The sequence below is a fragment of the Vicugna pacos genome, chromosome 17, assembly GCF_048564905.1.
Source record: "Vicugna pacos chromosome 17, VicPac4, whole genome shotgun sequence".
NCBI classification, from domain to species: domain Eukaryota; kingdom Metazoa; phylum Chordata; class Mammalia; order Artiodactyla; family Camelidae; genus Vicugna; species Vicugna pacos.
In genome coordinates, this window is record NC_133003.1 from 36,074,763 (window position 1) to 36,101,253 (window position 26,491).

General features: G+C 37.1%; 1 protein-coding gene across 17 annotated transcripts in view; it reads left to right on the forward strand.

Annotated features, from left to right (window-relative positions):
- The window catches only part of TAFA1 (TAFA chemokine like family member 1), an 821,149-nt gene that overhangs the window by 72,494 nt on the left and 722,164 nt on the right, over positions 1-26,491 (forward strand). For 12 of the 17 annotated variants that reach the window (XM_072941650.1, XM_072941666.1, XM_072941661.1 and 9 more), the window contains one exon: positions 26,179-26,228. The exons of the other annotated variants lie outside the window; for them this stretch is intronic. The gene's annotated coding sequence lies outside the window, so the exon portion shown is untranslated. The remainder of the gene's footprint in view (positions 1-26,178; positions 26,229-26,491) is intronic. 17 annotated transcript variants of the gene reach the window in all.

Genomic DNA, 26,491 nt, shown 5'->3' on the forward strand with positions numbered 1-26,491 from the left:
TTACATTATACTGTTCTGGGATGCCAATTCTCTCTGCAGTTTGTCTCATGGGAAAACCTAGAAGTTTTTTGTTTGTTTGCTTTTTATTCCTCCACACAACAACCACCACCAAAAAAATCCCAAAACCAGTTATTTAGCTCAATCAGGGAACAATAGAAACTACTCTAATATGCTGCACCGTATTAAATTCTTTATTCATTTCTTGGACCACCATGCCAACTTTGCAAACGAAAGAACAAAAATAAGATGACATTAATTACTTCCAAAAAAATCATCCCTACACAAAACAATAGTTTTTGTCACTATCATAAAATTTTATAGACCCTAGTCAAACAGTAAGAAAAGTTGTTGTTGGAAAATATCAACTACTTTAGGAGTCAGTGGGCTCCTTCACAGATTTTCAGTTGACTGACCTCTGACTTATTGCTTGAAGTGGAATTTAATCCTCACCATATTGAGGAAAACTGGGGCATCCATGGAAAATAGTCACTTTGAATGGAGCATGCCTGCATTTTGGGAGCAAAAATAAAAATGGGGCATTTTTCTACCACAGAGGAGCTTTAAGCTTGTCTTAACAGTTTTCAAAAAAAGAAGCACCTGTCTGATAGAATTGCAGCCACTCTGGCCAATTATCAGGAATTCTTTCTCTCTTGATGATGGAATCCACTCTCAATAAGAAATGAAAGAGCACAAGCCAACTGCGACTTGTGGAGGCTATGTTTATTTCAGAGTCTCAAGGAGCCCTGTGTTGTTAAACAAAATATAAAATGTGCAATAAACTTTAGGTATAAAGGACTTTGTTGGCTGTAAAATTTTATTTTACTGCTGTCCTCCTATGGCTAAACACGCTCGAGATCAGCAAAGTATTAAAATATTCAAGATGACAGAACATGAATCCTAATTCCAGAAATATAGCAGTGAGAATGAATGACAGGGGGCAGACACAGAATGCCTATACTGTCATCTATATAAAGTCCATCATTTCTTTATGTATTTAATTTAAAAGGATACAGAGGATAGAGTGAGCATCCTTAATTGATCATTTCCATTACTCTTCACACAGACACCAGTTGAAACTGAGAGTGACAACTTTGAGCCAGAACCTCCTTGTTACAGTGAGTCACATGCAGGCACTTCCATCTTACTTACACACACAGTTAGGATGTTGGAGAATTTTCCTGAAGCCCAAATTGTTTCTACAAGTCTGTGGGAGCTCAGAAAAATACATACTGTTCAAAATTTCCCTGAATGTGCAAGGAGGCCAGGATTTGTACTTTGAAATATAAAACCCCTTATATATGCTGTCTAAAGAAAGCCTTTGTTACAGAAATAAGTCTCCCTGTGGAAGATTGTAGTTTCCAGGGGAACTAGCCCTACTAATTAGTCTCAAGGTTGATTTGGACATTGGAAAATAGTATTATATTCCTTCAGGATACGAATTATAAACAAGGGGAAGCAAAACCTTAAAAAGGGAAGAACAGTGGGCTTTCCCACTGAACCCTCGCAAAGCAGGAAGAATAGAAAATTCTTTCGGTTCTTCTGTCAGACTTAAAAACATAGTTAGGATGGCGTCACCAAAGCCCACCATTTTTGTTTCTTCTGGGATATAATAGTTACATTTGAACTTGATTTTTCGAGTTACACATTTCTCGTGTGCACACATGGTTTAAGGATTTTTTTTTGTTTGTTTTGCTTTCATTGTTCCCTTGTGTACATATGTGCGTGTGGTGTGGTTGGGGGAGGGGTTCTCACTATTGTATCCTTAGCTTCTAGCACAATGCCTGACACAGAATTTCAATCTGTGTATCTTAAAGGAAGATATTTTAGAACATTTAGCTTTGTTTCCTATTTATAAAAGCAATACTTACTTGTTAAAGAAAAAATATAAAGGCTAATAGGAAAATAGAGATAAAAATTGAATACATAATCTTATATCCAGTAATAACTAGTATGAACATTTTAGTGTGATTCCAGTGATCTGATTTGTATATGTGTATGTGTGCATGCACAAGTATACCTAGAAACCCAGAGATACACACATATATACATACTATATACAACCAGACACTCACAATTAATATAAAACAAATATTCAGTTATATATTCTTTTTTTTTTCAACTTAACTTTGATGAGTTGGGAGAGATATTTCATTGAGTGGAAAATTGTTTATAGAGTTCACAGTATGCACTTGCTAAAAAACTCTCAAACCACAAACTCTACAACCTGGGGTTGAAGAAGCTTCTTTGTGTTCCCCATACTGGCTAGTAGTACAATTTATCGAGCACATACTACGCGCCAGAAACTCTGCTAAGCACTTGACTCATGGTATTCTGTTTCAGTCTTCAAAACAACTTTTGGAGGTAAGCGCTATTAGGATCTTCTTTTTAAGACTGGGAAGTGTAAGTAATTATCCCCAGTGTTAAATGGCAGGGCTGAGTTTGAACTCAGGTCTGCCAAATCCAGACCCTGAGCTGAACCCCTGCATCTATTACTGTCTTGACTATTACCAGGACTGTGTTACACATTTGGACATGTCTTTGAGCTCTCTATCTTTTTGATCCCTTGGTACTGTTGATCCTACTTCTGCAATAGCTCCTGTTTTCCAATCCCCCATAAATGCCTTAACTCACTGGTTCTCAACCAGGGACTGTCTGCCCTCAAGGGAGACATTTTTCTTTGTCACACGTTGACGAAGGATACTACAGAGCATCTGTTGGGTAGAGGCCAGGAATGCTGCTACATATTCTACAGTACTGAGGACAGGCTCCTACAGCAAAGAATTATCCAACCTAAAATGTTAATAGTGCCAAAGCTGAGAATCCCTGCCTTATCTCATTTCCCAATCTCTCTTGTCTAAACATGAACAGCCTCCTAATTAGTTTCTCCGTCTTAAGTTTTATCCTCATCTACACTGCTGCTGTAGTTCTCTTTAAGCACAGATAAAAATCATGCCACTCTCTTGCTCTTTTTAGCTCTGTAGCTCTGGAGGGCTCCCAGGGACCAAATACAGATACAAATAGTTCTAGACTATATGACTTTAGGCAAGTGATTTAACCTCTCTGAACCTCAACTTCACTACTTGTGAAATAAAGGAATAATAACTAGCACCTACCTTGATACAGTTCTTGTGGGGATTTTGACACTTCATGGCTGGCCCAGGTTAAGTCCTCAATAAATGTTATCTATCATTAAAAAAAATCTTTGAAGGTTTTCTACTCCCTGCAGAAGGAAACTCAAACTTCTCAACATGACATTTCAGAGTGTTTCACCATGTAGTTCCACTCAGCATCCTCTTCTCTGGGCTGCTAATGTGGATGACCTGTGCTCTAGTTATGCAGGACTACCTATCATCCTCTAGATTCACGGAGACTTGGATGTCTGTGTCTTTGCTCATGCTCCCCTGCCAGCCCGGGAAGTCCGTCTCCCTCTCTTCCACCTGGAAACATCTGTCTTCTTCAAGACTCAGGTCAAACATTACCTCTTTTGTTTAGCTTTCTCTACTAGCTTGTCAGGTGAACTTACTCCTTCCCCTACATGATCCACAGTATTTTTGTTATTCCATCTGTCAGTCTGTCCATCCATCCATCCATCCATCCATCTATCCATTTATCCTTCTGTCCATCCTTTTACCCATCTATCCATCCATTCATTGACTGTAATACATAATAGTTAAGATCACAGGCTCTGGAACCAGATTTTGTTAGTTTAAATTCAGGTTCCAGAATCAAATTGATGTGACTTTGAACAAGTTACGTGGCTTTATGAAGCCCTATTTTCTTTGCCTTTCAAATAAGTGTAATAATGTAATATGATTGATAAATTTATTGTGAGGATTGAATATGTGTAACCCATGTATCATATTCCTTGCTATGCGTCAGCCCTAAATAACTGTTAGCTCCCTCCCACTTTCTGCTTGCTGAGCACCTACTCTGGCAGGCCCTCTTCACATGGTGTCTTGAATTATAATGCATGGTGCAGGTGCCCAAATCTCTCATTAGATAAAGCACTTGTTGAGGAAAGGTACTTTAAAAAAATTTCCTCTTCACATGAACACTTGAAATATAGGTGACAAAGATACCATTTGTGCCAATATCTGGCCTGTGTTTCATAAGGTTGTGCTGACCAGTATTTCTCTCTTAAGATGCTATGTATGCATCTGCTGATGTGAGAAGTATGGCTGATCAAAAGGAGTCTGCTGTTCTCCTGCAGTGGTGGACCCCCCTCCATTTCCAGCCCACCTTTTAAGCTGACTCTCTAGGTGTAATACAATCAAAAGAAATCTCTTCGTGATTATAACAATGGCCTTCAGCCATCTCCATTACTCTGTGTAGGAGAGATGATGTCAGAGACATTTTCTTGCAGGAGGAGCTCAGTGACTGCTCAGTTTTACATGTGGATTTTGAATGCTCTGCATTTTGTTAAAATCCAGATCACATTCTTCTCACTATGCAAGTGGTCCAATCTGATAAATATTATACATTCTCCTCTGTTGCCCAGCGTCGCTATGGCAAGTTATTACTCAGGGACATGCCCCCCTCCCCAACATACACACACACGAATGCAAAATAAATAGATCTGTACAATCATTATTGAGCTAAAATAGCACTTAGAAATGTATTTTTATTGTGAAAAATGGCCAAATAAGAGTTTCTGACTGTTTGTGGCCCTGTAATGTAAGTCAGATAAATTGGTGCCCAGAAGTCTGACATTTCAAAAGCCCAAGAATATGTTGCTTTTTTTCTGATATGCCACTTTGGTAATTCTCCCAGCTATTTTCCTTTTGCAAAAAGCAATTCTTCTGTGTGCGGGAGGTTCAATTAGAGCATTGTAAAGGCTGTCAGAATGACTTCAGTGTCAGTGCCCCTGAGCAACAGGAGTAATTTGGAGAGGAACAAGTTCTGTTCTTACCACCCTGGTGTGGGCAATGGTGTTAACTAACTTGGAAAAAGAACACACCGTCTTCACCTTCTCAACTCAGTTAACCTGCCAAGGGAATTTGAAATAGACCTTCTCAGCTCAGAGCGCGTTCCTGTTTGGGTCAGCTCAGCAACTCTAAGCCCTTCTTTAGCCAACAGCACCCTCATTTGTGCTCTTAGGCACACGTCAACAAATTCTCCCCTTGAGCATGGGCTGGCTTTCAATGCTTACTTGTAACGAATAGAATGCAGCAGAAATGACACTGCATGATATTTGAGACTAGGTCAGAGGTCAGCAAACTTTTCTGTAAACGGCAAGATAGTAAATATTTTTGGTTTTTCAGGCCGTACCCATCTGGTGTCTGCCACAACTAAGCACCTCTGCCACTATAACATGTAGCACAAACAGGCTTGGATGTGTTCTGATGAAACTTTGTAAGATGAAGTGGAGGGTCAGATTTGATCCACAGGCCATCGTTGGCCAAACCATGTATTAGGTCATAAAAGATGATGCGGCTTATGCTGTTTCTTTCTCTCTCCCTCTAAATATGCTTTGTTTTTCTAGAGCAGTTTTAGGTTCACAGCAAAATCGGGCAGAAATACAGATATTTCCCATTTACTCCCTGCCCCCACACATGCATAGCCTCCTCCATGATCAGCATCCCTCAGCAAAGTGGTACATTTGTTACATGACAATGATAAAACTGCCTTAACACATCATTCTCTCTTAAAGTTCATAGTTCACTTGAGGGTTCACTCTTGGTGTTGTACATCCAGTGGGTTTGGACAAATGGATAATAATATGTATCTCTCGTGGTATCATACAGAGTAGTTTCACTGCCCTAAAAATCCTATGTGCTCCACCTATTCATTGCCCTCTCCCCCAAACCCTGGTTGCCACTGATCTTTTTACTGTCTCTTCAATTTGTCTTTTCCAGAATGCCACATAGTTGGAATCATACAGTATGTAGTCTTTTCAGATTGACTGCTTTCATTTAGTCATAAGTATTTAACATTCCTTCATATCTTTTCATATGGCTTGACAGCTCATTTCTTTTTAGCACTGGAAAATAGTCTGTTGTCTGAATGTATCACGGTTTATTTATCCATTCACCTACCGAAGGGCAAGTTTTGGCAATTATGAGTATAGCTGCTATAAACATTTGTGTACAGCTTCTTATGTGGACATAAGTTTTCAGACTTCAGGTAAATACCAAGGAGTATGGTTGTTGGATCATATGTTATGAGTATGTTTAATTTTGTAAGAAACTGCTAAACTGTTTTCCAAAGTGGTTGTATTATTTTGCATTCCCACTAGCAATAAATAAGAGTTCTTGTTGCTCCACATCCTCGTTAGTGTTTGATGGATTTTGGCCATTCTAATAGTGTGTAGTGTATCTTTTTGTTGTTTTAATTTGCATTTGTCTGATGGTTTATGATGTGGAGTACCTTTCCATATATTTATATACTATCTCTATGCCTTTTTTGGCATCTCAGTCTCTATTCAAGCCATCATGTCTAGCTGCCCTGGAGCCACCATGCTGTAGAGGCCATGAGGAAAGACTACTTAGAGATAGAGAGAGATGCCCCTTAGCCTCAGCTGTCCAAGTCTTTTCTCACAGATCTGTGAGGAGGAAGTCTTAAAAGATGAGTCCAGAGCAGCCAAAATCTATCCGACTGCAATCATATTGTGAGACCCCAGCAAGAACAACTAGCTGAGTGCAGTTAACCTCCAGAAATGGGAGATGATGAGATGGGCATATGACATAGTTCTTGTGTTTCACTGTGTCCCACCACCCTGCCCCTCCTGCTTCACATGGGGTGGACATGCATCTCAGTTTGATCCAGTGTGACTCAACTCAGTTCCCTGATCTTCATAGTAAGAAAGAGTGGAGGAGCTCTCTATTTCTGTGTATTTTTAACTGGATAGCGTGTAAGCTTGGGGCTGCTAGTGGACATTTTGACATCATACAGGGAGACCCTTTCCAAGGCAATAACCAATGAAGAAATAGAGAGAGAGAGAGTGAGAGAGAGAAAGAGTGAGAGCATGATATCACTGATGGCATCTGTGGAGCTATTCCTGAGGATAAATCTTGGGTATTTCAGTTAAAAAACCCAATTGTTGTATTTTATATTTTATCATAAATCATAAATAGAAGTTGATGGATTTTAAAAAACTAGTCACAAGTTATGTGCCAGCACCCAGGTCAAGAAATCAAAGTTTACAGCTTTCCCAAATCCCTGTCTCTTGCCTCCTTTCAACTCCCCAAAGATAAATATTATCTTGAATTTTAACAACTTATAATAATAGTCCCTCCTCTTTTAGTGCTTAGAAATGTAATTATATGCTGTGTACCCTTTTTCATCTGACTTCTTTCATCCAACTTTCTGCTTGTTTGATTTTTCCATGCTATTGTGTGTAGATTTAGATGATTCATTTGCACATCTATGTAATTTTCAGTTGCATAGTTATTAACAGAATTTATTTAGTCTATGTTTGATGACATTTCTTGTTTTTGTCTGTCATGAATAGTGATGCTATGAACGTTCTTGAATCTGTCTTTTGGTGAATGTATACCCAGATTTCTGCTGGGTTTGAACCTCACAGTGGAACTCCTGGGCCATAGGGAATGCATATATCAGGCTTTCTTAGGTAGCCCAAATCATCTTCCTAAGTGGATCTTCCTCCAGCAAGGTAGAAGAGTTCTAGTCTCTCCACTTTCTCATCAGCACTGAGTAATTTCCATATTACTCATTTTAATTATTCTGCTAGGGGTGGTGCAATGTTGCATTGGGATTTTAATTTACATTTCTCAGACAACTCATGCAGTAAAGCACCTCTTATTGATACATAATGACTATTTTGATATCCTTTCTGATGAAGTGTCTAAGTCTTTTGCCCATTTTTCTGTTGAGGTATCTCTTTTTTTCTCATTGATTTTTAGGAGTTCTTTATATATTCCTGTGTGTATTTGTTTTGAGAAAATGTAGGTACGTCAATACATTTTTAACTGTATGTTTGAATTGGGACTTTGTCAGTTGAAACCTTTGGTTTACTAAAGAGCATGGCTTGGCTGAGACACTCAGTTTGGACACCAGTGCCATGAAGGAAGAGGCTTACACATTATGGCTTCATTGAACAGTGAAGAATTCCTCTGACTCTTCCTGCGTAGGCCATTGTTATGAACTTCAGGGTCATCAGGCAAGGGCATGGAGTGACAGGTCATGTCCCCTTCTGCACTAAAATAGGCGAATTGGAGAGGAAGGGATATTTAAAATGGGCTTCATGGATGAATTCCTTGCATTTTCTATATTCTCAATTTGACTTTCTCTATTTGCCTTTGAAAGTAGATTGCCCTAGAATGCAATGCGTTGTCACATGTTGCTTCCAAGTCCACCAAAATCTCTGATGATCCTCTGTTTGGTTCTTAATGATCTTTTAGAAGCCCAGACAAAGAAACCAATGCACTGTTAATTCCAACTGTGAAAAAGCAGACAGTGGGATTTCTAGGCTTTCAGATTCTTCAGGGAATTGCCTAACTTCTCAAACTCTCAGACTCCTTCTTTCTTCCTTGCTATTAGCAGCAAGATATAAATCAAACACAACACTTACAATAAGTGGGGGGAAATGTCTTTTCCACTTTCCTCTGAAACCTACCTTCACTTCCAGGTAAAACATGTAATGTGGATTTTTGAGCCTTTTCTCTCAGTCTGTCCTTGGCATTAATTAACCCTTGAAGTTCATGCTATTAAGGGAGTTAAAAAAATGTAACTAGGAGAGTAGGAAAAAATAGAAATTGACAAATCAGTTAAAATGGCAAATCTAAAATAAACATGCATCTGTAAATAAGACCACATCTACCTCAGGGTTTTTTTTTAATATATTTGACTCTTCAGAAATCAGATAAAGGACTAAGAGATCAGATAATGTACAGGAAACATTTTATTAACCACTTCCTGACTTGCAAATAGATTTTAAATAAATAATAAAAACAGTGATCACTGCCTACAAATAGTTAAAATAGAATTTGCTGTTTATGGAAGTGAATCAGTGAAGGAATAGTGACTTTTAACACATCAAGCATGGGAAAGTAGTTCAGTTCTTCTTCTCAGCATGTTTCCATTCGATCTTAAGATCGTTTAGAGTGTTTTCACATGGGATATGACTGCTATCCTGAGGGAAGTGAGGCTCAAAGGATTGAGAAATAAATATTCGTTATACTTTATCCATACTTCCCAACAAACAGACCACGGGTAAATAATTGTATCAATCTCTTACACCTCAGGAGATGCACATCACTCTTGTGGTCATACGGACACTGCCTGTAGTCTATCAGATGTGGTGAAGTGCCTTGCCTTTACCTTGGTAAAAGGAGAACAAGATGATCAGATTGCAAAACCCATCAACTCTGATATCTGATCACGTCTAGACAGTTGATGGCCCTGCAGCTTAGGACTGTAGTCGACTGCTTTGTGTAAGTGATTTGATATGAGGGCCTTTTCAAGATGCTATACTTCCCTGTCATCCCTTGCAGTGCCAGATATCTATCTTTCCACATTCATTATGGCCTGGTTACTTAGTGGGCATAGTTACATTTGATTTAATTAAAGTTTCTCAAGGAAGAACCAATAGGGCTCATTACCTTAAAGTACTATCTGTGGACAAATTAGAAAAATGTTAACTAAATGTTAAGTGTCTAATATAGTTGCCTGATGTGTATTTGTTGTAATAGAATTTGAAAGCAATTGTCACATCTAAATTTGGACATCAGTTTTTAAAAACCTAGTATCACTCAAATTTATAATTAAAGGAAACATTTGAGATAGTATGGTAAATAGTTTTGGGGGGAAATGAGAAAAAAGTGAAGCATCAAATGAACCAGAGTTCTTTTAATGATACTGACAAAAATCATGGTAATACTGCCTCCTATATCTTTGTATAAACATTGATTTGTGTCAGCTTTACCTGCAGATCCACCCTGTGGCACAATATTGAGTAAATACTATTTCTGCCCATTATAGAAAAGGAGACATTGATTTGACTAAATTCTTTTTAACATCAGAGATAGGCCTAGAATTAGAGTCTCTAACTTCTTGTCTGTTTAAATAGGCAATAAGAACATCTCAAAACAAAAACAAAATCTCTAGAGAATTAAAATTGGCTTTGGAAACAAACTTATTATTTACTTCATTTCTAGTAAATTGACATTATCACTTACAGCTACTGTTTGTTTTGCTTTTACTCTAGACATTATGCTGGTTACTTCATTTAAAATACACAACAACACTATGAAGCAGGAATTATTATACCCATTTTGCAGGTAATTGCAAATAATTGTAATTTGCAAAAGTTACACATGGTGACCACCAGAGAAAACATTACCAATTCCCTATGAACAAACACATAAGCTAACAATAACAACAACAACAAAACCCTATAGAATCTAGTGCCTAGATCTTGGTTTCTAATGCCATTATCCAAAAGAAAACAAAAAAAGGAACAAAAGTTTCTTGAAAAAAATGGCTGATTCTAGCACTGGGATAGGAAATAAACAAGATGAGCCTGGAGCATCTTGTAAAGTCGGAAAGTAAAGAAGTGCTTTGGGGAAAAACAAAAAAAAACTAAAAGCTTTCACAGTGTTTTGTGTCAAAGGGACACAGAAGTGAAATGAAAGAGCCCCCAATGGCCAAAACTGGAACAAATTGAGCAATAAAATAAAGTAATACTGAATTGTAATCCAAAGAACAAAATAAATATCCATGAGTCCATACTGATGTAAATAAACAACCAAATAAACAAATAAATTGGAGAATAGACACTTATCTGTGCAGAAAATTACAAATATTTTATGTAGACACTGCCACAGGGAGATAGAACATAACTCCCCACTCCTTAAGTGTGGGCTGTGCACAGTGACTTCCAAAGAGGACAGTATAAAGGAGGAGAATAATTACAGTGGAGAAAGCTGAGAACACTACCTCAGCCAGGTCGCCAGGGTCAACATCATCAGTAATAACTCATGTTGATGGCATGCACCCTTGATGTGATGTGATGCGAATGGCTTGCTGTCTCTGTGATCTTCCAAAAACCTGTAACTCCAGTCTAATCATGAGAAATATACCAGAAAAAGCCCGATAGAGGGACATTCTGCAAAATACTTGAATAGCACTCAAAACACCCAAAGTCATTATAAACCTGGCTGAGAAATTGTCCAAGCTAAGAGGTGCCTAACTCTTTAGAATCTTTAGATATGACAATTGCATGTAATATGGTATCTGAGATAGGATCCTAGAACAGAAAAAGAGTATTAGGTGAAAACTAAGGAAATATGAATGAAGTATGGGATTTAGTTAATAATGACACATCAATATTGGTTCTTTAATTGTGACAAATATACCATATTGATGTAAGATGTTAACAATAGCAGAAGGGTATGCAATATATGGGAACTTTGTACTATCTTAGTAACATTTCGATAAATCTAAATCTATTCTATAATGAAAAGTTCATTAAAAAAAAACCTATAGCCTTGAAATAAAAAGTGGGGAAAGAAAGCTAGTCAGAAGAAAATGTATTTATTTACTAATTAATCAGTTCACCTACTCATTTGTTTGCTTATTCATTGATATCTTTAATTGTTCAACAAATATTATTTCATGTCTATCTTGTGGTAGCATAGTCCTAGACTGTAATGAGTCCTCTGCTCTACAATGAGCATTTTCTCCATTCAGTTACTGGCACACCCCTGAAAGGAACTTGTATACCATGTTGCTTAGTCCAAAATTCTAGGCAGTGCAATACACTGTCATTTGGTAGTATCCATAAAAGAAAGAAGGGAAGTATTGGAGGGTGAGGTACTTACTTGAAGATTACTGTAGGTGGAGAATTTCCCATAATTAGATTCTGATTATAGAGTATATTGCATACACTTATCCATTGAAACTTACTTTGCTTTTTCTTGGCTACATCGTCCTCCAATGCATCGTAATGTTACTCAGAACTTACAATGACTAACCTTTACTGGTTGATTATGGTACCATCATTTTCTGAGAGTGGTAAATGATTAAGCCACTTTATGAAACTCAGTACTTTCGGCCTGCAACAAAATTCAGCATAAGTTGATTTCATTTCTCAAGTCCCATTCTTTAAAAGAAATGACTGAATTATTCTTAGGGTCGTTATGTCTTTCACCAGGGGTACACTCTAATTGTCAAACTCATTTTCCCATTGAAAAATAGATTGAACACAAAAAATGAAGTTCTTGAAGCATTTAGACACCAATTTGTTTTGTAGTGACCACTGCAATATTGAAGAAGTCTAACTGGAAATACATCCTCAACTTGATGATCTGATGGCTATCCTCCAAGCCTCCAGACGTAATACATAGCATAAACATGTGTTTTCTGAAAATAGCACATTATCTTCCTGAGGATTTCAGCAAGGAAAGGATCTCCAGTGTAAAATCTATATGAGATGTATGGAACTCTCCACAAGGAATATTAGATTATTGCACTCTGTAGGTTTGAAAACCATCTTTCTTGGATGGCAGCAGAAAGCTTCAATATACTCACTTGAATTATGGATGCAGTACTCTTGTTAAAGTAGCTACAGGATGCTTTTCTAAGACCCTTCAGCCTATAGATGTTATTATACACCTGTCACACTGAAGATTTGCCTTTGGAAATACTTCAGTATTCTAGACATTTTTCCATAAATTGAACATAGTACTCAAAGACTGATTTTTTTTTCTTTCTCCTTTTTTTTTTTTTTTTTTTTTACATTTTAATTCTGAGAGTAATACAGACCTGTATTTAACCTAGAAATGAAGTCATGGCTTTGAAACAATTAGCCCCAAAGAGGAATTGATTTCAAAGAAAGGCTGTCTATAAAAGGGTGGGAGACAAAACCAACATTGATTCTAGAGAACAGCTTCTTAAGAGTTCAGACTTTTAGGTGCCTAAAAATGAACTGTCGGTAGAGAAATGGGGTAGCACACAGATCAGAGGCCCCAAATCAAGTCTCCTTTCAAAGACATACCACTGGCTTAACTCACATTCTTTTCCATACATTTTTGATGTTCTCTTTAAACACTGCACATATTACCAACATGAATGCTTATCATTTCAGCAAATTTCCTTAGTAACAGACTAAATAAATAAATAGTCACTTGGGTTTTAGGAAGTACCTATCATTTAAAAGCCAATGGAATGAAATCAGACTCCTGAATATTTAAAGTGGGGATATATTCAATTGAAAAAAATGAAATTTTATATTGTAATTCGTACTACTTTTTACTCTAGAAAAAAATAATTTTTTAATACCTTAAAATGGTTTTCTCTTGGTAGAGTCTTCAAAGAAGAGGATCAGGTGGATGTGTATGATACTAGATCATGTAGATTTATAATTTTTTTCCAAGAAGATAAAATATTAATAGAATGGCACTAGGTTTGCAGTCTTACGTCTCATATTGTTCTGAAAGGGAATTATAGACTGTACTTACATCTTGAAAGTGTACAGAGACAGGAGCACTAGACAATGAGTCCATAGGACCCTAGTGATTCTTATTTCTTTTCTAGGGTTAACTTTTTGAAATTCAGCATTCTTGTTTGTAATAAAATTTTCATAGACTTGTAGTGCAAGATTTAATATTACAATAATGGAGTTAAAAGGGGCATGAGTTTAATTCCAGGGTCACCCTCACTAAGCCTTTCAAAAGACCAACAGCTTTGTGAATTGGAATTAGAAATACACAAAAAAGATTCCAAAAGGAAAGAAAAGAAAATGAGTGCTCTAAAGATGTAGTGCATGGAATTCCAGTTTCAGCTCCAACATTTTGTAAAGTGCTTAGTGGCCACTGTTAACCACTATCATCATTACAACAACAGAAAAAGCTAATCAAACTGAAAATCAATGACTTTTCTTAGATGCATCAGACAAATGAGGTCCCAAGGCAAATCACCATCTGAAAATCTGGAAAGAGAGAGGAATATAGAGAATCACAGTCAAGATCAACTTACCTGGGGGAGAAGACGGTAGAGCCACAGACTGATAGGAATGAATTGCTGAAGACTATGTGTGGACTGACTTGAGAGTCAGAAACTTTTGGAGTCCTATCTTAAGAAGGCCCTCATATTCATGAGTTTGACCTTTAAGAAACCCACCAGATTTTTTATAGTAATGATTCTAGGAAACACTGTCATGTTTTGGTCAGGTGAAGGGGGAAATTTACCCTTTTGAAATACTCCTAGGGAATTCTCCATAACAATGGCTTACTCTTCAAGGGAAATTACTTTATTAGGGCCTTATTTAACTTGGGGAAAGGTTAGCTAACCTCAGGCCCCTCTAGTCTTTCTTTGTCACCTAAGGAAAGAAAAAAAGGGCTAAGAAACACTTCTGAAGGTCACAACCCAAGGAATCAGGCCCATTAAAAGACTGATATTTAATAATACAATTATAGAATGACCCTCCCAGCCCCTTGCCCCAGCCTTATTACCACATCAACAGGGCTCCAGAGTAATACCAGTGGATTACAACAGAAAGAGCTGCAGGACACAGACTCGATTTAAGAAGGAGTTCTTGGGAAAATCTAACAGTGGAAGAAGCTAACAAGAACACCAGAGGAAATGGAAGCATCTGATATCCATATGCATATGCTGATAAGCATCTGATATTTCACATTTAACTTTTGACAGAAAGCTATAAGGCATTTTAAAAGGAAGGAAAAAACAGTCTGAAGAAGCAAAGCAAGTATCAGAACTAAACTTAGATATGACAGAATCTGGAATAATTCAATAGGGAATTTTTAAAAAACATGATTAATTATATTAAGAACTCCAATGGAAAAGGCAGACAGTATTCAAGAACAAATGAGCAATGTAAACAGAAAGATGAAAATACTATGAAAGAATGAAAAGGAAATGATAGAAATAAAAAACACTAACAAAAATGAAGAATACCTTTAATGAACTCATCAGTAGCCTGGACACAGATAAGAAAAGAATCAGTAAACTTGAAGATACAGCAGTAGAAACTTAACAAACTTAAATACAAAGTTAGGAATGAATGGGAAAAAACCCACCCTGGAGTGTCTACTAATTGTAGGGCAATTGCAAAAGGTATAACATATGAATAATTGGAATACTAGATAGAGAAAAAAGAGGAAGAGGAGCAGAAGAAATTGTTGAAGTGATAATGGCCAAGAGTTTTCCAAAATTAATGATAGACTCCAAACCACGTATCCAGAATTCTGAGAACAGCAAGCAGGTAAATACCAAAAATCTACACATAAGCATATCATATTCAAACTGGAGAAAACCCAAGACAAAGAGAAAATCTTGAAAGAAGCTGCAGGGAGTTTAAAACCTTACGTATAGAGGAATAATGCTAAGAATTACATCAGACTTCTTGTCAAAAGCCTCAAAGTCACACAAGGAAGTAGGGAATGGAATAAAATATATGAAATGTTGAAAGAAAAAAATCCTACTAACCTAGTATTCTATACCCATCAAAATTATTCTTCAGAAGTGAAGGATATATGAAGATTTTCTTAGACAAACAAACACTGAATGAAATTGCCACCAGTAGACCTACTCTGCTAGAAATGTTAATAGAAGTTTTCATAAAGAAAGTAAATGATATAGGTCAGAAACTTGGATCTACATAAAGAAAGGAAGAGAATTGGAGAAAGAATGCATGAAAGTAAATTATAGCACGTGGATAAGTGAAGTAAATGACAGCAGTATTATGAGGGACTGAAGGGAGGAGGTGAGAACACTCTATTATAAGGCACCTGCACTTCCCAGGAAGCATAGCAGTGTTAGTTGGATATGATTAGTTTTAAAGGTATATTGCAAACCATAGGGCAACCACTAAAACATTAAAGAAGGAAGTATAATTGATATGCTAAGACATGAGACTAAGTGGAATCATATAAACTATGCTCAATTAAAGTCACTCTATTCAACATCCTACTGGAAGTCCTAGTTAGGGAAGAACAAACCAAAAAGAGGAAATAAAAGGTACACAGCTTAGGAACGAAAAAGCAAAAAAGAAAAATGCTGTCTTTGTTTGCCAGTGACATGTTAACATGCCTATTTAGAAAATCCCAAAGAATCAACCACAATACAACAACAAAACTCATGGAACTAAGGGATTATAGCAAGGTTGCAAGACACAAGGTTAAGATACACAAGTCAATTGTCTTTCTATATACCAGCAATGAACAACTGACAATAGAAACTGAAAACACTATACATCATAATACTTGTACCAAAGAAAAGAGAAGAAAAACATAATTAGAAACCTAACAATGTATGTATGAGATCTATACTATATGTGGACAACTAAAACTGTGAGGAAAGAAATCAAGGAGGACAGAAGTAAATGAAGAAATCTTCCATGTTCATGGATAGGGTGATTGAATATTACTGAGATATCAGTTCTTTACAGATTTATCAAAAGATTCAGTGTAATCTCAGTCAAATCCCAGCAAGCTATTTTGTGGCAATTCGCAAACTGATTCTGAAGTTTATATGGAAATTTGAAAAACCCCAAATGACTAACACAATGTTAAATCAAAAAAAAAGGGCAAAGTTGGAGACCTGACATTACCTGACTTAGGTAGTACTATGAAGCTACTGAATAAAGACAGTGTGATCTTGGTGAAACAATAGACAAATAGATCGATGCAACAGAAGAGAGAGCCCAGAGGGAGACCGAAATCAAATACGGTCAACTGATTGTTTGAAAAGAGCAAAGGCAATTTAATTGAGGGAAGCATAGTCTTTTCAACAAGTGGTCTTTGAAAATTAGGACATTCGTATGCAAACAACAACAAAAAACCAAAAAACGTAGATACATACCTTGCATTTTTTCACAAAAAAGTTTGTTCAAAATGGATTATAATTCTAAATGTAAAACAAAAAAGTATAACTTTTCTAGTAGATAACATAGGAGAAAATCTTGATGGCCCTGGGGTTGGCATTTAGGTTTTTACATGTAACATCAAAATCATGATTCATAAAAGAAAAAATTAACTTGAATTTTAAATTAAATTTAAAAAATACTTCTTTGTAAAAGACATTTTTAAGTTGATGAAAAGACAAGCTACAAACTGGGAGAAAATACTTGGAAAATATGTATCTGATCAAAGAGTTGTATCCAAAATATAAAAAGGTAAACTAACAACTCTATATAATAAGCAAAAGATCTGAAGAGGCAACTCACCAAAAAAGATATACAAATAACAAATAGGCACATGAAAAGATGCTGATCATACATCATTATGAAGTAGTAAACAAAAACAACAATGAGATACCAGCATATACCTATTATAATGGCTTAATTCCAAAAGACTAGCAATACTGAATGCTACTGAGAATGCAGAGCAACAGGAATTCTCACTCACTGCTGATGGGAAGGTAAAATGGTTCAGCCCTTTTGAAAAAGAGTTTGTCAGTCTATTATGTGTCATTTGCAATCTTGCTCCTTGGCACTTTCCCAGTTAAGTTGGAAACATGTCCACAGAAAAACCTGCACACACATGCTTATAGCAGATTTACTCATAATAACCAAAAACTGAAAGAAACCAAGATGTTCTTCAATAGGTGAATGAATGAAGTATGGTACATCCATACAGTGGAACATGATTTGGCAGTGAAACTAAATGAGCTGTCAAGCCAAGGAAAGATATGAAGGAAACTTAAATACATATGATTATGTGAAGGAAACCAATCTGAGAAGGCTGTATGTTGTATGATTCCAATTATATGACCAGGAAAAAGCAAAGCTATAGACAGAATAAAAAGTTCAGTGATTGCTTAGGTTATGGAGAAAGAGAAGGATATGTCAAGCAGAGGGGATTTGGGGAGCTGTGAAACTATTCTCCATGATACTGTAATTCTGGATACGTGACAGTGTGCATTTGTCAAGTCTTAGAGCTTTACAACACAAAGAGTAACCACAAAGTAGGTAAATTAAAAAAAATAATTTGGGAGCTTAGGGGATCCCAGGAACAATGAAGACTTGACAGGAAAATCTGGCTGTATTATAAAGTATGAAATATCACAATGGTGGCATCATGTCAAAGGAACAGAGGAGCCTACTGAAACAACATTCAATAACCAAAGCTGGAAAAATTTGAGCAAGAAAATAAAATAGTATTGGATTATAACTCAATATATTCATGAATATATGTGTATTTACACACATATACATAATGTAAATGATGATTAAGTGAGGGGAGAATAGATAAATCTCCTACGTAAAAGAATTCCAAATAAATTATGTAGTTATTAGACCCCAAAGAAATGGGACTATAACTTAAGTGTGGGCTGTGCATAGTGACTTCCTTCCAAAAAAGTACAATATGGAAAGGTGGGGAGAAAAAAGTAACTTTGCAGTGGAGAAACCTGATGAACATTACTTCAGCCAGGTTATCAGGGTCAACGTTAACATCTGCAAATAATGTGGATGGATAATATGTACACTTGGTATAATATAATGGGAACAACACTTTTTCTCTATGGTCTTTTCCTCCCAAACTCATAACCTCAGTATAGTTATGAAAAAAATACCAGAAGAGGCCCAATCGAAAGACACAGTACAAAATACCTGACGGATACTCTTCAAACGGTTAAGGTCATTGAAATTAAGGAAGTCTGAGAAACTGTCCCAGCCTAGAGGAGCTTAAGGAGACACAAAGACTAAATGTATCTGAGAGGGGATCCTGGAACAGAAAACGGACACTAGGTAAAAATTAAGGAAATCTAAATAAAGTATAGGATTCAGTATCAATAATGTATCATTGGTGTATTAATTGTGACAAATGTACTGTACTAATGTAAGATGAATAATAGGGGTAATTGTGTGCTAAGGCTGGGTTGGCAGACTATATGGGAACTCTGTACTATCTGCTCAATTTTTTCTGTAAATTTAAAGCTGTTTTAAAAATAAGATTTGTTAATAAAAGCATGTATTATCCTTGAGAAATTTTTTTACATAATAATATTAACTTATGGTAGAGCTTAGAAGAGTAATTTACATTTTGGTTGTTATTTCATAGAATTATTATTTTCAGGGCTCTTTTAAAGGGCTACTCTATTCAACACATCCACAATTTAATTTTATTTAGAAATATTTTACTTGCAAATATATAATTCTATAGTATTATAACTGTTGGGCAAATTGAAGCATTCCTTAATGGAAATGATTCACATACACAGAATTTTTCAAAAGAATCCAGCTAACTTTTTTTAGATGCTTTTGAGGACACAATTTATTTGAAGTTTCAGCATCTCTCCACCCATCCATACCACTAGGTTACCATTATCAATGACAAGTGCACGTACATTGAATTTACACAATGTTGTCATTATCAGATGTCTTGAATGAATTCTGTTATGAAATATTATTTTTTAAAATAGTGTGATTAAGTTTAAATCCTGACCTGCTAATGTACTAAAATGAAGTATGCAAATTGCTAATTTCCATATATTCTCTCACCTAAAAGTGGGTTATTAAGGATAGTAACCTCTTTTTTCTTCTTAGTATAAATTAAAACAATCAATGTAAAGCTCTTAGCACCGAGCTTAGCATATTTTAATATTAGCTGTTGATACTACTGTTACCTTGTAGTGCCTAAAACATGTAAGGGATTAAAAATAGCATAGGAGATTAAAAATCTTTACATTTGTACAGAACCCTAAGGCTTTTAAAGTGCTTGACATGTGTGAAAGCACTTTAAAAACCTCTAATTTTTTTTTTTGCAAATGTAAGAAATTAATATTTTCTTGTGGTTTTTGCAGCTCACTTCAACTTCACAATGATTCTGTGAGGTCAGCAAGGAAAATATTTGTCTTGATTTTATAAATGAGGACTTGAGATTCAGAGGATTAATCAGTGAGGTTCATCACCTCCACTATGCCATCTTGGACAAATCTATTAATTTCTTTGACCATCAGCTTCTTTATTTATGGAATAGGGGTACTGCCGTTTACCTTTAGGATGATTTTTGAGTGAGCTAATACTCATTATGCACTTGGCTTCATGCCTGATTCTCTAAAAATGCTAGCGTAATTATTATTGCATTGTATTACTGTTGTCTATTTTTCTATAGGATGTTCAGCTTCACAGGGGATGGCAAAAAGTGGGTAGATGATAAAGATAAGGGTTGCCATTTAATTTACATCATTCAAGGCAATTTGATCAGTGTGGCTTCCAGATTCAAGATTTTACTTATTTGCTTAAGCATTTATTGAATGCCTCCCATAGCCAAGCCCTGGATGAGATACAGTGACCTATGGAAAGATAAATACAGCCTAAATTTTGCTCTCAAGAAGTCAGTACAGCTGTATAAATAACTTAAGGAACATGCGGAGAGAGGCTGGTAAAAAGGTGGCAGGAGCAGATGAGATCCCTTTAAAACAGTCAGGAAAGCATTTGGGTACACCAGAAATTGACACAACATGGTAAACTGCCTATACTTCAATTTGAAAAAAAAATAGCATTTTCAGTTTAGATCCAGTAAGAATAATTATGCTGGATGTCACAAGAGGAGAGGGAATAGAGGCTGGGGCGTAGAAAAATAGAAATAGGTTGGAGAGAGATGAGCTTCCCTGAAACTGGCAGCTAATGTGATGGGTGGTGACAAAGAGGATCTCCTCCACCGAACTTTAGTCGGGCTTCCCTGAGCCCTGTTCCTGACTAGGTCTCATCCACAGGCTCATCCTTGGCCTACCTTTAGCAAGAATCCTCCTTCCCTTGACAGCTCCTCTTAGTAGCTGTCCATCTACTGACATCCTCAGTCTGGCTATACATTCCCAGCTGTCTTTTCTTGGGAGCTGAGTTCAGTCTTTCTCCCCTACAATAGTCTTGAATGAAATTTTCCTTACTATTTAACAACAACAACAACAAAAAAGCATGTGGCAATAGATGGCATTTGGATGGAGTATTGAACAAGATGTGGAATTGTGTGACACGCGTTTGTGAGGGGTGGGAAATACACATTTTCCAGTTGAGTGACAGACGGTACATATTTCATTCTTTCAATCATCATCAATGAAATAATTATCCTAAGAACAAAGAAAAATTAGCTATTCTGCTACTACATGGTTCCATAACACTCATTAGTTCACATACAATTGCTAATAGGTAATGATACCAATTCAACACAAAAATAATGTTGGAGTTACACATGCCCACATTTCTTAGGCAGTGGAAGCTGAAAGGATGGGAGTGGAATTATAAGCATCATCAGGAAAGGAAAGACCTTCAGTTTATTTGTTCTTCATGCAGGAGACTTTTCAACTCCATTTTAAAGAAAATTTAAAATAAATGCCTGCCTCTAGCATCCTCCCCAGAGAGAAGCACCTCCACTGCGCCCAGCTCTTGTCTTGTAGCAGATTTCACTTCCTGCTGTGCCCACCTTAGCAGCAACCCTGCTGACTCAGATCTTTCTTTCCTTCAGCTCTGACTCTGCCCACAAGCCAGCATTTGCATTGTATTGTTTCTTGTTTATTTCTAACTCCTCTGAGGCAGTCTCACTGAGCTGCTTTCTCAAGCTGTTCAAATTCTCTTCCAAGGTACTGATTGTTGTTTTGTTGTTGATTTGGTTGCAAAGTTGAATAGGTTTGGAGTGCCCTTAACTGTGATTTTTTCCCCACAAGTGCATCATTTTTAATGTACTATTTTACGGAAGTCAGAAGTTTTGTGCAGAACACACTTACCATTCTCCACCTAGGAGTGCCCTTAGATCCTGTCAAGAGAAGCCCTGGGCCCCATGCTTTAAAAGGCCCACCTCTGGCCCTCCTCAGGGAAGGAGTTCACATGGTTGGGGGATGTGTATACACATGGTGCTTGCACAACATTCTAGAACATGCTCTTGGTACCTAGACCTGGAATTCCTGTTCTGATGGTCCTGATTCCACTTACAGAGCCTGTGTGAGCTCCTTTCGGAGTCTCTCCCACGCAGGACAGACCACGCTGCCTGTATGGAAACCGTAGACCTGGAGGGTGTGCCAGAGGCAGTCGTTTGCAGGGCGCGCTGGTGGGGCTTGGATGTACAGGCTTGCACAGTGTGAGAGGAAGCTACTTGTGTGAAGAAGGATGAGCAGGCCGTGGCCTGGGGGCTGGAGGATGGCTCTTCCCATGCTACCACTTTCTACTGCAGAACAGCCAGGACTTTGAAATGTCTAAGTTCTAAACCTCACCTTCCAGGTCTTTATGAGGATGTATTTGTCAATGTGGGAATAAAGACTGTATTTATTTAACATTTAGTGTGTTATGTGAGATTTAAAATATTTAGTTTCATTTGCCATCTTCCTCTGGACCCAGTGAATATTAGGGGCAGGCCTTGTTAACAGCAAAAACACTCATGCTAAGAAACTGGCCGTTGGAGGCATGAGCATTCCATCTGGTTTGAAAGAGCCTCCAACATAATAACATATATATGGATTTAAAGGAAGTGGTAACATAAATTAGAATAGTCATTTCCAAATAGAATAGTTATTTTCAAAGCACTGTGGGGGACACTGGTATTATCATTATTATCTATATTATTTATATATTATAATATATATTATATGTTATTTATATTATTTGTATTATTATTATCATTACCATCATTATTATTATTGTTATTATCATTGCTGTTATCATGCTGTTGATCAGTATCCCTCACCCTCTCCACCTTGCGCCCACCCCCCTTCTGCTGAAAACAGAGCAGCCATATCCTGACCATAGGGTGGGGACACGTGACCCACTCTGGGCTCATCATTGTCTTTCTAGAACTTTCTTGACTGAAGGTGGCAAGATTGTTCTTTCTGGACTGTGGAGTAGTGACTCCAGATCTGTGTCCACTCCCAGATGAAGGGCCTGAGATAATAAGATGTACAAGAGGGAACTGATACAAGCAAAGGATCAGTGGACAGATCCTGGAGCAGTCCCCTAGCATGCTTGGTTCATGCTAGCCTGTGAATTACCACGTTGTCTAAATTAGTTTGAGATGGATTTCTGCCACTTCAGCCGGAATTCTGACTAGCACAAGTACCTATTGGGTGTAGAACCTTGTACAGATTGTTGCACTGGAAATGGAAACCTCTCAGTTATTCCTGCTTGGTAATCATGTTGAACGGTGGTCTGATACCACTGGTCAATTGTGAGGAGGTGGTTTTGCTTCCAGGGAACATTCGGAAGGTCTGGGGATATTTTTGGTTGTTACAACTAGGGAGGGGACGTGAGTGGAGAGAAACCAAAGATGCTGGTAAGTGTCCTGGAATGCACAGAACAGTCTCCTATGACAAAGAATTATCTGGCCCCAAGTGTTAGTAGTGCTAAGGTTGAGAAATGTTGATGTCAGAGAAAAAAATTGGGAGGGAGATAGGAGAGCTAGATTCTAATCATACTTCTGTCCTTAACCACTGTGTGACCTTTGCACAATTTATTTCACCGTTTTGGACAGAAGTATTTGCCTGCATTACGTGAAGAGGCTGAAATAAATGATTTTTAGGATCATCCCCCTCCCCCCAGCACTTTCAGTATTTTATTATCTTTCAGAGAAATTTGGTTTGTTTTTTCCTGCCTGTCCTCTTTTTCTATCAGTAAAGTCTCCTTTATGAATTTTCATTCCCTATGGTTTTTCATACTGCCCTAGTCCTTTTCTTCAAACTCAGTGCTATACAAACCAAATTTGCAACATACAAAGTTATCTCTAAGGACTCTACATAAAACAGTATTCAAGAGCTTTAAACTTGGAGTGACATTTAAGGATAGAAACAGTCAGATAAAAAGATAAGTTTCTGATTTGCTTTAAAATGAATTCTCTGAATCTGCATTTCTAAAGCCTAGTGCAAATGGTTGCTTCAGTCATTATGCATGGCAAGGTAAAATTTCCACAGCCAGGAGGATTTAATTGAAAATCTTTACTTATTTCTGTGAGTTACAAAGCTTTTCCCCTTCCCTGATGGTGAACTTCCCGTGAAATCTCCTTCATTTGTGACTTACATAGTCTTGGTGACAGCCCTTACCTTCCAAATCAACTAATGATAAGAACATGGTGACAGATTCTACTGCTGGGGAATGTTAGTGAGGTGGGTGGTGAAAGGTTATATTTAATCACATCAGTAGAAAACTTTTGCAGCCAGAATGATGTCGTCAGCACTCAATTACATTTGAAAAAGAGACATAATCATCGTAAGATTTAAATATACTACAAAGTAGATATCAAAATGAGGACAATATAGGAGGGATCTTGAAATTCAGGGATGGAATCAAGTCAAGAAGTATTTACCTCGTGAATACCTTTGGTGGGCTTTGTTCTCTGCCAGTAATGAGGGTGGATCAAAAAAAAACCAAAAAACAAAAAACAAAAACCGAGAACTGGCTCTTACTCTTGAGCTTCTAATTTACATGAGAAGACAAGCCATATATGGAGCAATTAGAACAAAAACGAAGCTGTGAGTGTTGTGGAGGAGTTTATTAATTCAGTGAAGGAGTTGTACATTGTAGAAAGGAACAAGCAGGATGGAGGGGGATTCTGGCTTAGATTTGAAAGCAGGGAATTTTATCAAAATCTCTAGTATTTCCTATTATGGAAATGCCTTATTCCTTCATTTCACTTATTTATTCATTAGTTTTTTCAACAGAGTGCCTTCTGTGTCCTAGGCAATATTCTTGTGCTGGTGAGCAAAGCACATTTAATGGTAGAGACTAATAAACGAAATAAGATAAATAAGTAATTTGCAGATTGTATTAAGTTCTTTGAAAGAAAAAAGCAGCGGAATGAGCAAGGAGTGATGGTAAGGTAGCATTCAAGCAAACACCTAGAGATGATGTGGGAGTTAGTCATGTGGATATCTTGGGGAAGAGCATCCAAGATAGAGTAGCCAGTGCAGAGGCCCTGAGGCAGGGGTTTGACTGGTATATTTGAACCACAGCAAAGGGAAGAGTAAGGCTGCACTGAAGGATGGAGGGAGGGAAGAGTAGAAAATGCAAGGTCAAGAGAGGTATAGAGGGACTTAGATCATGGAGGACATGGAAAGCGCTGGCAAGGATTTTGACTTTTTCCATAGTAGCATTTGTGTTTGGAAGCCATCAAAAGGTTTTGAAGAGAAGAATGTCACGATCTGATGTATTTTAAAGGATCACTCTGTCTGCTGAAGACAGACTGTAGAGGAATAGGGTGACGGTAGAAGCCATTTATGAGGCTGTTAGGGTAATTTATGTGAGAGATGATGGTAGCAGTGAAACGGATGAGAAAGTGGTCAGATTCTGGATATATTTTGAAGACAGAGACAACAGAATTGACTCTTAGCTTGAGCATGAGATGTCGAAAAATGAGAACGATCATGGAGAACACCAAGATTTTTAATGTGTTTAGATATAATTCTGGAAAGCCACGGTATCAGGAGAGTGTAACGCTTCTCCAAATGTGTGCTACAGATATGCATACCTCTCCATATATTCAGATGCTGGAGTTCATATACTAATTTTTTTAGGTGGGGTATGCAGTTTGGAGCCAAGCATAAACCATTCCAGCATATTTACTCACAAATATTAACATCTATTTCTGACCCACCCACCCAGAGTCAGTTGGAGTCTGAGTGTTTTTGCTTTGCTTTGCTTTGCTTTGCTTTGTTTTTGCAACTATTCAACCTCCTCTGACAGCTTAGAACTTGAGGCAGTCTCTGCTCTCCTCTCTTTCTTGTTTTAATTAAGCTTTTTGTTTTTAGATAGTTGTAGATGTACATGTAATTTTAAGAATTAATACAGAGCAATCCTATGTACCCTTTACTCAGTTTCTCCAAACAGTAACATCTTATAGAACCATACAGCATTATAACTAAGATATTAACCATGATACAGTCAAGCTACAAAACAATTCCATCACCAGGAAGATCCCTAGTTTTAGGTGTCCTTCTATAATTACACTTATTTCCCTTCCTCTACTCCCCATCCATAAGAACAGTCACAGCCCTACTACTCTCTGCTGTTTATGTCACACTTAGAACACTGCACTTGCTCTAAGGAAAAACTGGTGATGTTGGAATGTGTTTAGAGAAGAACTGTTTAGGGTGGAGAAGGAGCATAAAAGCATGAAGTATGAGGAAAAATAACTGAGACTGTCTTAAAGAAAATCAAACTCAGAGCAAAAAATGAGCTCTTTTTATGATTTTGAAGGGATGCCGTGTGCACGAGGGTTTAAATTTACTCTGTAGAAACAATGGATGCAACTTCTTTAAAAAAAATTCCGTTTTCAATTTCAGGAAGAACTTTTCAGATTGAGGAAAACTGTTACTGATTGCCTCCAGAGGAGGTAAATTTTCTCTTGGTTCAAGTAAATAGAGGTTAAGCAATCACTAGCTAATAATGCAAGAATTTTCCAGAGGTTTGAACTGTATAATTTCCTTTCAACACTGACATTGTAAAAAAATTTTTTTCCTTTTTCTTAGTGCCTGCACTTAGTGTAATTTTTTTTATTGAACTAGAGTTGATTTAAAATATTATATTAATTTTAGCTATATACCACAGTGATTTCAGAATTTTTACAGATTATACTCCATCAAAAGTTATTACAAG